This window comes from Peromyscus eremicus, chromosome 8b (genome assembly GCF_949786415.1).
Source record: "Peromyscus eremicus chromosome 8b, PerEre_H2_v1, whole genome shotgun sequence".
In the NCBI taxonomy this organism is placed as follows: Eukaryota; Metazoa; Chordata; class Mammalia; order Rodentia; family Cricetidae; genus Peromyscus; species Peromyscus eremicus.
In genome coordinates this window covers 26,366,735-26,380,307 of record NC_081424.1, presented here as the reverse complement: position 1 = coordinate 26,380,307, position 13,573 = coordinate 26,366,735, and the positions used below count along the sequence as shown (strand labels likewise).

Genomic DNA, 13,573 nt, shown 5'->3' with positions numbered 1-13,573 from the left:
CATGCAGTATCAAGATTTGTAAGACCTCTCTGGTTTGAGTAACTCTTTTCATTTATACACACAGTAAGAGACCTAATGTCAAAAATATTTACATGTAAACAGAGTGCCCAGGTACATAAGGCCAGGGTCCTTCTTCTGAAAGAGTTCATGCTCTGTAGAAACACAGACTTCCTCAAGGACTAACTGACTGCAAGGTGCACATCAGATCATTGCAGAGCATGCACCTCCTGGAAAATATTTTCAGGGGCTGGATTCAGTGAATAATGATAAACTTCAGGGAATAAGGGGCTGAAAATACCAAATATGTTCACTAAGTTATCAGCCACTGCTTATATTAGTAAACACAATGATTATTCCTAATGACTATTTTGTGCTACTACTAAGAGATTTTAGATCTCAAAAGAGGTGGCACTTTGGGACTCTTATCACAGAGTTAAGCAAATGCAACATAAAAGAATGCAATACATCTTTGCTTCCTTAAACAAATGTTCCACAGCACAAACAAATGTAACACATCTTAAGATAATATTCTACAACACCTATGCTCAAGATACTGCCCAGTGTCTCAGTCTACTTCCTGTTGCCTGCATATTGGTCTACTTCCTGTTGTCTGCATATCGACACATAGCAGCTACCTCTCCAGTATCATGTCTGCCTGTACATGGCTATGTCCCATCATGTCCCGCCATGGTGATAATGGACTGAACCTCTGAACTGGAAGCAAGACACCCCAATTAAATGCTTTCCTTTGTAAGAGTTGCTGTGGTCATGGTGTCTATTCACAGCAATAGAAACCCTAACTAAAACTGGGGAAGGGGGGCTGGGAGGAGTGGAGGGAGGGGAAATTGTGGCTGGGATGTATTATATGAGAGAAGAATCTATTTTCAATTTAAAAAAATTTAAAATTAGAATTATAAATTTTAATTTTCAATTAAAAAAAAAAAGAAAGAAATGAAGGTGTCTCCTTGGTTTTGATGTTTATGGAGCCCAGAGCTCAGGGAACTAATGAATGTCTTCTCAAACATTAAATGTGGTAACTCCACTTCCTTGGCTACCAACAGGCCCTTTTATTAGGATTAGCTGAAATAATATACGTCAACACCTAACACAAACAAGTAGAAACAGAACAGCTAAAACACCCTGTTATAATAGCTAATGACCTCAGAACGAAGCACGGGAAGGTCCATGACACATGCCACTTTCAAGCATACCATACGCTATTGTTCCCTGAGCACCAAGGAGTCGGCTTCTAAGATTTTTCTCTTGTAAATGCCTAAGAGACAAGACAGCTGGGGAAAAGTGGAGGTGAGCTCACATCTCATCTCTTTGTGGGCTTGGCTAAGCACACACACAAACAATGCACACACACAATGACAAATCAAAGTCAGCCCCCCCAAAAGGGATTGTTTTCAATGAGAACACGATTATTTTCTATCAGATTTTTAAGCCACTTTACTGGCAAAAGAATAGATGGCTCTTTGTGAAGGTGGGTCTGATAATGCCTCTAATAAAATAAAATAAAAATTCTGATCAAATTACTGTTCGAGGTTTAATGCGCAGTGACCTGGTTCTATGTGGAGCAAGCATCTCTTTATAGGGAGCGGTCTCTGCAAAGACCTGACCTCTTTCTCAAAAACACTGGCTGTGGATGGCCTGGCTGGTCCTCTTCTATGTATTAGCTCATCAAAACTTGCTTGAAATGTAGCTTTCGCATCATTCAAAAATGATTTTTTTTTTTCTAGAGGAAAGCAGGTGTACACAATTAGCTCTGTACCTTATCTCCTGAGATATGCTGTTTCTTCGTGTTCTGGATCTTTCCACTTGCTGTCCCCATTTCACCCTCTCCCTGTGATAATTAAATCCACTTTGATCTGGGGCACATGTTTTGATGAGCAGCAGCAGCAGCAGCAGTGTTTGGGGACATCTCATTAGGCACTAATTTTCACTCATGGAAATTGCAAAATGGGGTATGTTGTCTTACTCGTTTTCTCTTTTTCTTTACAGATTATTATTAGCCAAACAATTGTTACTCCAGGAGGAAAAAAAGGCTAGAAAAGAGCAATACCAAACTAGTTTAGAAGGATAAAATAGAGTAAAATTTAGTGCTTTAGAATTTTTAAAATCAGTTTTTGTTTTGACTAGAGTAATCTTTTTTTTGGACATTATCATTTTAACTGGAACATCCTGGCCTTGCAGCTGGAAATCAGAACAATTTCTGGAGCCGTGATAGGAAGCCCTGCCTTCCAAATACAGAAACAGATACCACCTTTTCCGAGGTTGAGTGACTGGCAGCCTGATGCATATGGTAGTTAATAGTCCTCAGACTCTGCTTTCTGAAGCTTTTCAAGTTTTCTCCTTTGTTTTTGGAGTACTTCCATTATTTCATCTAAGATGTTTGTATGTGTATAAGTGTGTGTGTTTGCATATGTGTGTGTGCACTTATGTGTGCATGCGTATGGAGGCCAAAGATCAACATGAGATATATTCCTTGATAACTGACCACCTTATTTTTTGAGACAGGGTTTCTCCCTGAGCCTGGAGCTCATCTAAAAAGTACTGAGGTCCATTTTATATTTGATTGCTATAGGTACAAAAGAAGAAAACAAATCTTCATTTGGTTAGATTATAATTATTTATTCTTTACAATAAATCACAAGTACAAGAACAACCATTTTTAGCCCTCCCCTGGCCCCACTGCTGTATTTAAATCCTGTCCCTTCTAGCTCCTAAATGTCACTAGCAAATCTACCTCTCTTCTTGTTCTGCTCACACTGAGCATGTCAGACTCTGCCTGGACAACTCTGTCTAGTACTGTCATTGTTTTATTATGCAAATGGTACAGTACTGTACTGCAACATTCACACTGTGGAAAAGTCAGGATAATATTAAATGTAATCACTGAGGTAGCTCATAGGAAAGCTGGAAGAAAAGAGAGATGATAGTGATAGACCTTCCCCAAGAGCAAAGAAGGCCATGACCTGAACTTCCCATTTTCCCATGGTAGCATTCTGAAAAGCATGCTTATTTGGAATCTGTAGCCTTTTTACATTAAAGTAAAAGGCACTGACATGATATAAGCATACATCATTCTCTCCCTATTACTGTCTTTGCCACAGTTAGCAGAACAACTGGGTGATACTGTGAAATAATTTGTATAGGAGAATGAAAGAAGCTTCCTTATGTATAGGAAATGAGTTTGGGACTCTCTGGCCTCCAAGAGACAGGGCTCTGAAAAAGTTCTTTTTGGACTCTGTAGTCCCTTCTCTGTAGATGGAGTTTCTTTGTGTCTTGGCAGCAGCTCCCAAATAACCACTCAGAGACTTAATATTACTTACAAATGCTTGGCCGATAGCTCAGGCTTGTTACTAACTAACTCATACATACAGCAACACACAGCACTATCAAACTAAAGCTTGCACTGGCACTTGCAGTGAGAGCTTCATGAGGGCAAGGACTTCTTGTGTTAATGGAGCTCAGGGCTGAGAAAAGGCTCACTTTTGGCACTCCATTACTGCTTTGTGAATGAGTGAATACACAAAGGAGCTCATGTTCTTGCTCCCCTTTCACATCTTTCTCTGATTAGTGGTGTGCTCCTAAGAATTGATGCCCATCTCTTGCTGCAGATATTTGATTTAAAGAGAAAACATACTGGCTACATATGACTCAAAATGTATTAAGTAGATGTGTTGGCAATGTAGCTCTATGGTACAGTACTTATATAGCATTCCTGAAGCCTTGGGTTCATTTCTTAGCACTGCAAAAATAATAAAAAAAACCCTATAGACTTCTTTAATTAATATTAATGTTTTACTCCTTTCTTAATTTTAAATTGGAAGTCCATGTGCTTCTGAAAATTATACCATAGAAATAACTATCTATTATTGTAGTGTCCCGTAAGATAACCACGAGCCAGCCACCCACAGCTACTGGATTCAATATTTATTTTGCAAATGTCAGTAATATGTGTGGGCAGGGGTTGTGCACTCATGTGCACACAAGCCATATGGATCTGTGTGCCACAGCATGTGTACGAAGGTGGTATAGCTGCTCTCCTATCTTTATGTGGGTTCTGGGGACCAAGCTCATGTGTCGGGCTTTTGCAGTAAGCACGTTTACTAAAAAGCTACCTCACCAGCTCTGGTTACTAAATTTAAATAAGATCTTTCAAGGTTATTTAAATATTTAAAATTTCAGTTGTAAGATAACACATTTCAAGTGCCTAATGGACTTCTGCTAGCAGTATAACTAGACAAGGCATAGTCAGAACATCCCTCCCATTGCTGGCAGCTCTGATCACAGCTACTGCAGCCCTACTGGCAGAGGTGAGAGGAGAAGGGAATATGGGAATTGTATTCAGAACCCAATGAGTACTTTCCTGGGGTTTGTGTACAGGTTACATGTACACATTATGTGAGAGCCAAAGATACATTTTAAGTTTTAATTATTGTGCCTAAGAGATCCATGAAACAAAAATGCCTCTGACACACAAGCCCCTTGTCCAAGGACAGATAGTTCCTGAAATGCTAGAGGCTATTGTTTATGAGAGATAACAAACCATATGTTTTCACTCCCCTAAACAAGTTTGTTGGACCCATCTGAATCAGATGTGCTTAATTGTCTGTGGGCAGGAGGCACACGGACAGGAAGTATGTGAGGATGTACTCTTGGCCTTGATTGGATGTAGGAGGGAGGTACACAGGCAGGAAGGACATTAGCATGTATGCTTGCTTCTGATTGGATCTCACAGAATGCTGTGAATTATGGGTTTCCTTCTTAAGCCCCTGAAAAACATGACTCGGGGCCATTTTCTGGAAGCCCAGAGATGGATGTGGCCAGAGCCCATCCACCTGGCCAGTATTTAATTACAGCTTGCTTCAAATTTGGCTTTAAACTGTGGTGGTGGTCGTCGTCTCCATCTGTCAGATTAACACATACTCACAGTGAGGTGAGTTTACAAAAAAGGAAGTTACTAAGGAGAGAGAGAAGAGAATAAGGAAAATTTCATTGTATTCTTTTTCCTAGTTTTTAAATTTTATACCATGTACAACAGGTATCTAAAGGGTTTTTTTGATATCTAAATTTTTAAATATTTAATGAAGTCTTGAAGATTCTTTCCTTCTATAAGAATAATTTAGCATGTAAATTTTGCTCAGAATTTGAGTTTTACTTTTTCAAAAAAGATTATCAAGTAAACCTTGGGGCCTGGGCTTAGAGGCATATACCTTTAACCCTAGTACTCAGGAGGCAAGGATAGGTGGATCTCTGAGTTTGAGGCCAGTCTAGTCTACATGGAGAGTTCCAGGACAGCCAGGGCTACATAGAGAGACCCTCACCCCATCCCATTTCTAAAAATAGAAAAGAAGAGAAAACCTTGGGAGCTAGAAAGATAGCTCAGTGGTTAAGAGCACTGGCTGCTCTTTCAGAGGACCTAAGTTTTATTCCCAGGACCCACATGACAGCCCACAACAGTCTGTAACTCCAGTTCCAAAGAATCCAGCACCTTCTGGCCTTCTTAGGTACTGCATACATGTGGTACAGAGACATAAACACCCCCTCCAACCACATATAGGCAAAATACTCATACACATAAGTAGAAATAAATCTTCAAAAAAAAAAAAAAAGAAAGAAAGAAAGAAAAAGAAAAGAAAACCTTGCAAGATCTTTTCACAGAAGCACAGGGGCTGAGTAGCAAAGCTGGCTTCCTTATGTGTACTTTACAAATGCAGGAGGCTGGCAATTTTACCTGTGTCTCAAAGATAAAGAAAGAAAGGCTGAGAAAGGCTAGGACCCAAGGTCACAGGACAGCGTTTAGCTGTGGAGCAGGAGCTCACAAGTCAAGGCTAGCCCCCACTGCCACAGGGCTGGCAGGCTGCTCCTGCTAAGACTGTTTACACAGCATTGTGTCTCTTTTGACTTTACAATGTAGCGGCCTGGGGAATTCTGTGAACTCTTTGGAAAAGGGATGGCCTCAGAGTCTTGGCAAGGTTGATGATGAGCTTGCTCAGAATTTGATTTGACTCCAGATTTGGGTTCTGGCCTTGGTTTTCTCAGTAATCAGCTCTGATTTCCTTTGGAATTGTGGTAAAGTAAACAAGAGAGAATGGATTGAGAAAATTGTTTAAGACCTTTCTGGCTTTAACAATTACACTTGGCTGAGAAAAATTAGAAAATGTGCTAAGGCTATTTTGATGTATTAAAAATTATTTTTAAATCTACACTAATCCTACTTAGAAGCCTTCCACTTCCCTGTGTCTTCCTTAAGACTCACATCTGGTATTTTTTCTTGCCATTGTCGACTCCTAAGAGCTGGTAAAGTCCAGAGTTCAATATGTTATATTATCTATTTATAAAGTCTCTCAAAATAATAACAACAAAGTAAGCCAACAAAAAACAGCTGCTGCTCTACAGTCTGAGACTAACAGCTCTGGAAAGAAAAATGCAAAATGCCAAAGTTGAACAACCATGCGACAGTATATTCAATGCTTTTAATACTAAACTTCTCCCTCAAATTGACTTCTAGCAAAATAAATGCTAACATAAAAGACGCAGTGTAGCCAGGCGGTGGTGACGCACGCCTTTAATCCCAGCACTCGGGAGGCAGAGCCAGGTGGATCTCGAGGCCAGCCTGGGCTACCAAGTGAGTCCCAGGAAAGGCGCAAAGCTACACAGAGAAACCCTGTCTCGAAAAACCAAAAAAAAAAAAAAAAAAAAAAAAAAAGACGCAGTGTAGACGGAACACACTAGTTCATGAAAAACGCTACATAATAGTATTCTAGGGTCACTTTATTTTGTGAAAATAAAGGAAAAATACAACAAAATCCTCCCAGACCAACTACACATAGGTAAACACTCACAGGTAGGTTTGGTGGATTCAGGATTACGGCTGGCCACTGGGGACAGTAGAACTTCCATAATTATATAATTTGGTGCTGAATTCTTTCAATTTGGGAGGGGGAGTATTTCATAATCACAAAAGCAAAAACCAGTAGAAACATTACAAGTATCAGCAGCTATGGCAACATTATGCCACATCTTGCTTATTATTCTCTCTTCTGACTTTAACTACTGCAGTGAATTCATGGACAGCAGCCCCACCCCGCCCCACTCCTGCATATCAGAGGCAGCTGATCAGTCTTCAAGAGACTTTGCTCCATCCTTTGCTCTTCTGGCTGCACCCAGTCACTAGACCTTCCAACCTACAGAATGTAGCTTGTTTTTTCTAAGCTAGGGAAAGCAATGGAATGAGCCCAGTAACCGTATAAAATCATCTGTGTTTGAATGGTCTTTTGTTCCTCGGGTGTACATCTTCGGCAAGTTGCTAAATTGAGACCTTGGGTTCCTTATCTTTGACATAAAAATTAACTTTGGATGGTTTTTGTGATGGTTAAGGGATAGAGGAAAGGCTTGTTATTGACTACAACCTGTATCTGGTTCACAAAAGCTGTAAAACATATGTTATGTATATGCTGTTCCTGTTATTCTTACTGGGAGATTTCTAAGGACCCAAGGAAATGAAAGAACATAAAAAAACCAGCCTAGATAACATGAAGAAAGTACACAGCATATCCCAGGCATTAATATATGCTCATGTTCTTTTTCTCACTATGTATAAATTCTTAACTTTGTTGTGAAAATAGCCACTGACACAGAACACTATTTCTAAAAGAGCACAACTTTTTATATTCTAGTTCATTTTATGGCTTCATACATAGAGGTTCAGTTTCCCTTAAAATCCATAACTGTGATATTTGCCAACTAAAATCAAACTTAAAGGCAAGGGGCATCACTTAAAAATCAGTTGAGGGGCTGGAGAGCTCAGCAGTTAACAGCATGTACTGCTTGTATAGAAGATCCAAGTATGGTCCCTATGTTGGGCAGCCCATGACTACCTGTAATTCCAGGTCCAGGGGGTCCTATGCCTTCTTCTGTCCTCTGGGGCACCCGCCCCCCACACACACACATGCACACACACGCACACACACGCATGCGCACACACATTTAAAACTAAAATAAATCTTTAAAAATAATTTATGAAAATCCTGTTTTGGAATTATGGCCAAATAAAAATAAAAATTATGAAAAAAACACTGAGAAAATCTGTATAGACCTATCCAACTCCAATATCACAATTTTAAATGTTTTCTTTTTCTTCACCATGTTTTATCATAAAAATGAGATTCTTTCCATTCACAATTAAAAACAGTTTGGCCTCCAAAGATTATAAGAGCAGAAAGAGATCCTTTGCTTTCAAGTTCTGTAATTATGATATCTCTGCATACAGGTATACATACATATAAACTTCCCTTGGCCTCAACGAACAACTAGATTTTAATAAAGACCACAATAAATGTGATGCCAAGGCAAGCCACAAAAACACAATGTCTGTTTTCTAGGAGTTTCTTTTGGTCCTAAGACAGTGGAGGGACAGCAGGTCTTAGGTGCCTCTGGTAACCAAACAAGCGTGAGGGATGATTCCAAACTTCTCAGTCAGGAGTCTTGGAGTGGGTTTACCTGGGACATTTCTGAGACCCTTTCAATTCATCTTCTATAATTCCAATGAAAAGTGGATGCATACTGGGGAAAAGGTTTGCCTCCCATTCAAAAATAAGACAGGCTTTTGCTGTGTGTGTTGCATGTCCCCCTGAGCAGTGGCTCCATTTTCTGAAAGTCCAGATGCTTTGTCACAGACTGGGAAAGTTCTAGGGGAATTAACAGTTAGGAGAGTAGTAATACAGGTGTTCCTGAGCAGACAGTAGGGTTTGGTTCAGATTCAGATAAACCCATTGTAAGTTAAGGATACACTTAATGCCAATAAACAAAACTGAAAAAGATAACTAAGTGTCATCATTTCAAGTGCTATATCTCTCAGCTATAAACTGAAGTTGGGAACCACATGGGGTGGGGTGGGGTGGGGGATAGCTCTGGGAGGGAGGGAGACGGAGAGGAAAAAGGTCAGAGAGAATGAATATGAATTGAGTAAGGATGATCAGCCAATATGTAAATACAGTGATTACATATTGATTTTACTGCTTATCAAGAAAGAATAAGCCGATAACACAGCAAAACAGAAGTTAGTAATAGTCTAAAATGGAAACGTTAAGAAGTGGAAGTTGCTTACTTACAATTTGCTTTACAATGATGGTTATTAATTCCCTACAGCCACTGTAACAAATTAAAACAACACAGTGGAGCTGGCAAGATGACTCAGCAGGTAAAGGTGCTTGTCACCAAACCTGATGACTGGAGCTCAACCCTTGGGACCCACATGAAAGAAGGACAGAACTGACTCCTGAAGTTGTTCTCTGACCTCCACAACTACATACAAAAACCCCACAAACGTAATAACAAAAGAAAGCAAAAACAAAACAAAACAAAAAAATGACATACACTCTCTTACAGTTCTGGAAACAAGTCTGAAATCAGTGGGACCAGGCTGATATCAAGAAGTGGGGTGGGGTCACCCCCACCTCCAATCTCTTTGCTTTCCTTTTCCAGCTGGGAGACTGGCGTTTTTTTAGAACCTCTTCCTTTACCTTCAGAGACAGCAACTTAAGACTCTGACTTCCTTGTCCTGCTTCCTTCCTTGGGCAGTCTAGTTTCCCTCCACCTCCTTATTTACGCACTTGTGACTGCCTATAGGACCCTCCCTATCTCTAGGTCCTCATCATAGTCCGATCTTTACGGTCTCCTTTGCCGTGAAAGGGATCATTCTTGGTCTGAGAGGTTTGGATCTGGGTATCTTTGAGGGTCAAGATAGGTCACAATACTCTTTATTTTTATTTATTTATTTATTTATTTATTTATTTATTTATTTATTTATTTATTGGCTCTTTTAAGATGGTCTCACTCTGTAGCCTAGGCTGGTTTTGAACTCATGGTTATCTTCTTGCCTCCAGCCTCTCTCAAGAGTGAAGATCAGAGGTGTAAAGTCCACTGTGCCGGACTTTCTTAGGATGCGATTGTGTGACAGTGGGTATGTTTTTTTGTGCTGCCTTGTCTTTTCAGAGCTGGGCACACTGGGCAAATGCACCGCCAGCAGGTACCACCTCTAGCCCTAACTTAGCTTTGAGTCCTAATGGTGCATCTCATCACTGCCTCAGCTTCCAGGCTTCAGCCATGACTGTGCCTACAGAGTTCACTGTTAGCAGGGACTGGCCAATAGCAAATTTCACAAGAAAAAGCACAGTGCTTGTGAACAACAACTGCTCTGACACCATAGGCCACAGGGAGACTTTACAGACATGAGCTTCTGTTTGTGGTACCTCTAAAACTGCCTTTTGGAAGCGGAGATACCACAAGAAAATTTTAATATGAAGAATTTCTAGGGGTTACATCTCACGTTCATACCAAATCACTTCAATCTGATCAACTCTAGTTATTCACTGTTTTGATTACGGCAAAGTCAAGAAGTCTTTCTCTTAGAAAACAACTTTAAAAAAGCAACTTTATTAAATCTGTTCTTTGACATTTTTTTTTTTTTCAGTTTTTCAAGACAGGGTTTCTCTGTGTAGCTTTGCACCATTCCTAGATCTTGCTCTGTAGACCAGGCTGGCCTCGAACTCTCAAAGATCCACCTGGCTCTGCCTCCCGAGTGCTGGGATTAAAGGCGTGTGCCACCACCGCCCCGCTGACAATTTTGTACATGAACATGATGTATTCTGATTACTCTCTCCTCTCATTCATCAGTTTTCCACCCTTGCCAACATACGCCTCCCAACAAGTTCCCTTCCCACATTCACAGCTCTTTGTTCAGTTTTGTGACTCACTGACTTTACCAAGTCTATCTGACCATGGGTTTTTAACCACCTTTTGAAGCCTGGTGGACTCATCAGTGGGTAGCAGCCAAAAACAATGACCGCCCCTCTCCCTGAATCTACCAGTAGCCGATATCATCATGGAGAAGTAGGGCCTTGGTGAGCCCCTTCCAGATCCACGTTTGTTGATAGGGCCAGTCTTGTATAGTTCCAGTTCAGGTATCCATAGCTACTATTAGATCACGATTTGATCGAACACAATGGCTGAAGGCAGCATTTTATAGCCCTTCTCTCAATTGGTCTTCTAGCGCCTACACTCTTTCCACTCCCTTATGGAGTTCCTTGGTGCACACAGAAATCTTATTTTGGTTGGGGCATCAGGTTTTGGAATTTTCTTATTCAAAATGACTGATCTACTCTGACTATATTTAATGCATTTAGATAGAAAAATGACACTGGGATATAGTTTGATGACATATACATTTTACTCGTAACAAAATTCTTTTGAGAAAACTGTTTTCTCACGTACATTTCCGTAAAAACCAAACAACACAGAACTACCTTGAAAAACCTCAAACAAAAACATGATGATATAAGGGGTTTTATTTCCAGCCTTTCACTCAGTGGTTTTCAACCTGTGGGTCGCAACCCTAACAATCCTTTCACAGGGGTCATCAGAAAACACAGACATTTACATGACGATTCATAACAGTAGCAACATTACAGTTATGAAGTAGCAACAAAAATAATGTTATGGTTGGGGGGTCACCACAACATGAGGAACTGTGTTTAAGGGTCGCAGCGTTAGGAAGGTTGAGAGCCACGGCTTTTACCTTCTCTTCCTGCGAACTGCTCGGATTGCATAAACATGGAAGAAAATAGAAGCTACACAGTTACAATTCGGCAAGAACCAGTTGAGTACGAACCCTCCTCTGCAAGCCTAGGAAGTGAAACACAATGCTTCCCATCGGCAGGAACCACCTGCTCATGGAAAACAAGCCTGAGTAGCATAACGTGAAATTTTTCTGTAGCTAAAGTTTTCACCCTCCCCTTACTTTAAAAAGTAAATTAATTTTACGTGACTTTTGAAAAGTTTTAGGCACACATAGACTTAGTTTTTTCACGATAAGCTACTTTAAAAAATGTGGGTTTGGGGTGTATGTTGTTAAAATTCATTAATTAAAAAAATAAATTAAAAAATAGGTATGTGGGGTGAGGGGATCTGGGTGTGATGTGAGGGGCCGGTGCACGTGTGTGTGTGTGTGTGTGTGTGTGTGTGTGTGTGTGTGTGTGGTACAGTATGAATGTGGAGGTCAGAGGACATCCTCAGGTGCTCATCCTTGCCTTCCATTCTGTTTGCACTGCTGTATGGCGAGACCACCTTACACACCAGCTTCAGGCAATCTCCTCCTCAGCCTTCTTCCACCTGCCAGTGGAGTCCCACTGGGACAACAGAGTCCCACCAAGGCAAATGTTTACCTGAGTTCTGGGGATCCCAACTCAAGTACTCTACCCATTGAGTCATCTCCTCTACTCCCGTTATGTGCTTTCAGTGTCCTAAGCGACAAGTGACTTCCCAACTCATCATTCTATATACTCCAGAAAGAAACATCTAACATTAAGTCTAAAGTTTTTAGAAATTAGTTTTGGCAGATGGCCTCAATTTATATCCAACATACCCATTCAATGTCTTAGATTATTTTTTTTTTCCCCAATTGGCAAGTCTATCAGTCATTTCCTCGGGAAGTACTATTGATCACAAATTGGATTGGTGTAAAGAATCTTGTAAAACCTATTCCTCTTTTTTTTCTAGAATTCATATAGAGCTCTGTGATAAGGATAATTCATTTGTATATAAGGGTGAACACAAAACAGATTTTAAAAGGAAAATCTGGTCTTTGCTTTCATATTTCTGAGGGCCTATCTCCAGGATCAATACCATCAAATCAGATTTTGGTCTTGTTCAGGCCATCTGTGATCATCCCCCAAGTATGCTACACTTCTGTTATCTGACCACAAGGAACAGCTGTGAAATAACAGGAATAAATACATGATCCTTGCCCAGTTCCTTGTCCCAGGATCCTAAAACACTTGGAATGTTCTGAGTAAGAAGTATCTTTTTTGTTCTAAGGATGATGCAATGTTGGGCATGGACAGATGCCCAGAGATTCAAGATGAGGAGTGGACATCCTAAGACCCAAAGAATCAGTGATGGAGTTTCCAACCCTGTGCTTTCAAGCCTGATCTCAGGAGAGACAGAAGAAACTGGAATGGGAATCCAGTCACTGCTGACCAATGACTTAATCAATCAGATCGACATGAAGAAACCTCCATTTAGTATCCCTAAAGGTTCAGAGAGCTTCTGGGGTGCTGAGCACATTAGGGCTGGAAGGGTGGTGTACCTGGAGAGGGCGTGGCAGCTCAGCACCCCCTAAAATTCCATGTCTTGCCCTACTCATCTCTTTCCCTGTGATGTTCTGGAGTTTCATTCTTTATAACAAATACCAGTGTGAAGTGAGGTCTTTTCTTGAGTTAACACAAGTCCTTCCAAGGAAACAGCCTGAGGAGAGGATCATGGAAGGCCCCAAAATTCTAGCCAAGTCAGACAGAAGCCCACCGACCCAGAGACCTGGAACTTCTGATTGGCATGTGAAATGAGGGCATCCTTCTAGAGGCTGAACACTCAAATCTGTGACTAAAAAACCTGACTAGCCCTGTGGACTCATCAGGGACTATTATCAGAACTGAATTGGATTAGTGATAACCAGAAAATATCAGAGTATACACAAACTCCTGATTTTTTTTCTAGACAACCAAAC

The 13,573-nt window shown here is 40.6% G+C and overlaps 1 protein-coding gene across 2 annotated transcripts in view; it reads right to left on the bottom strand.

The window, feature by feature from the left end:
- Ncoa7 (nuclear receptor coactivator 7) overlaps window positions 1–13,573 on the bottom strand; it is a 150,681-nt gene that overhangs the window by 82,939 nt on the left and 54,169 nt on the right. The gene's annotated exons all lie outside the window — the stretch shown is intronic.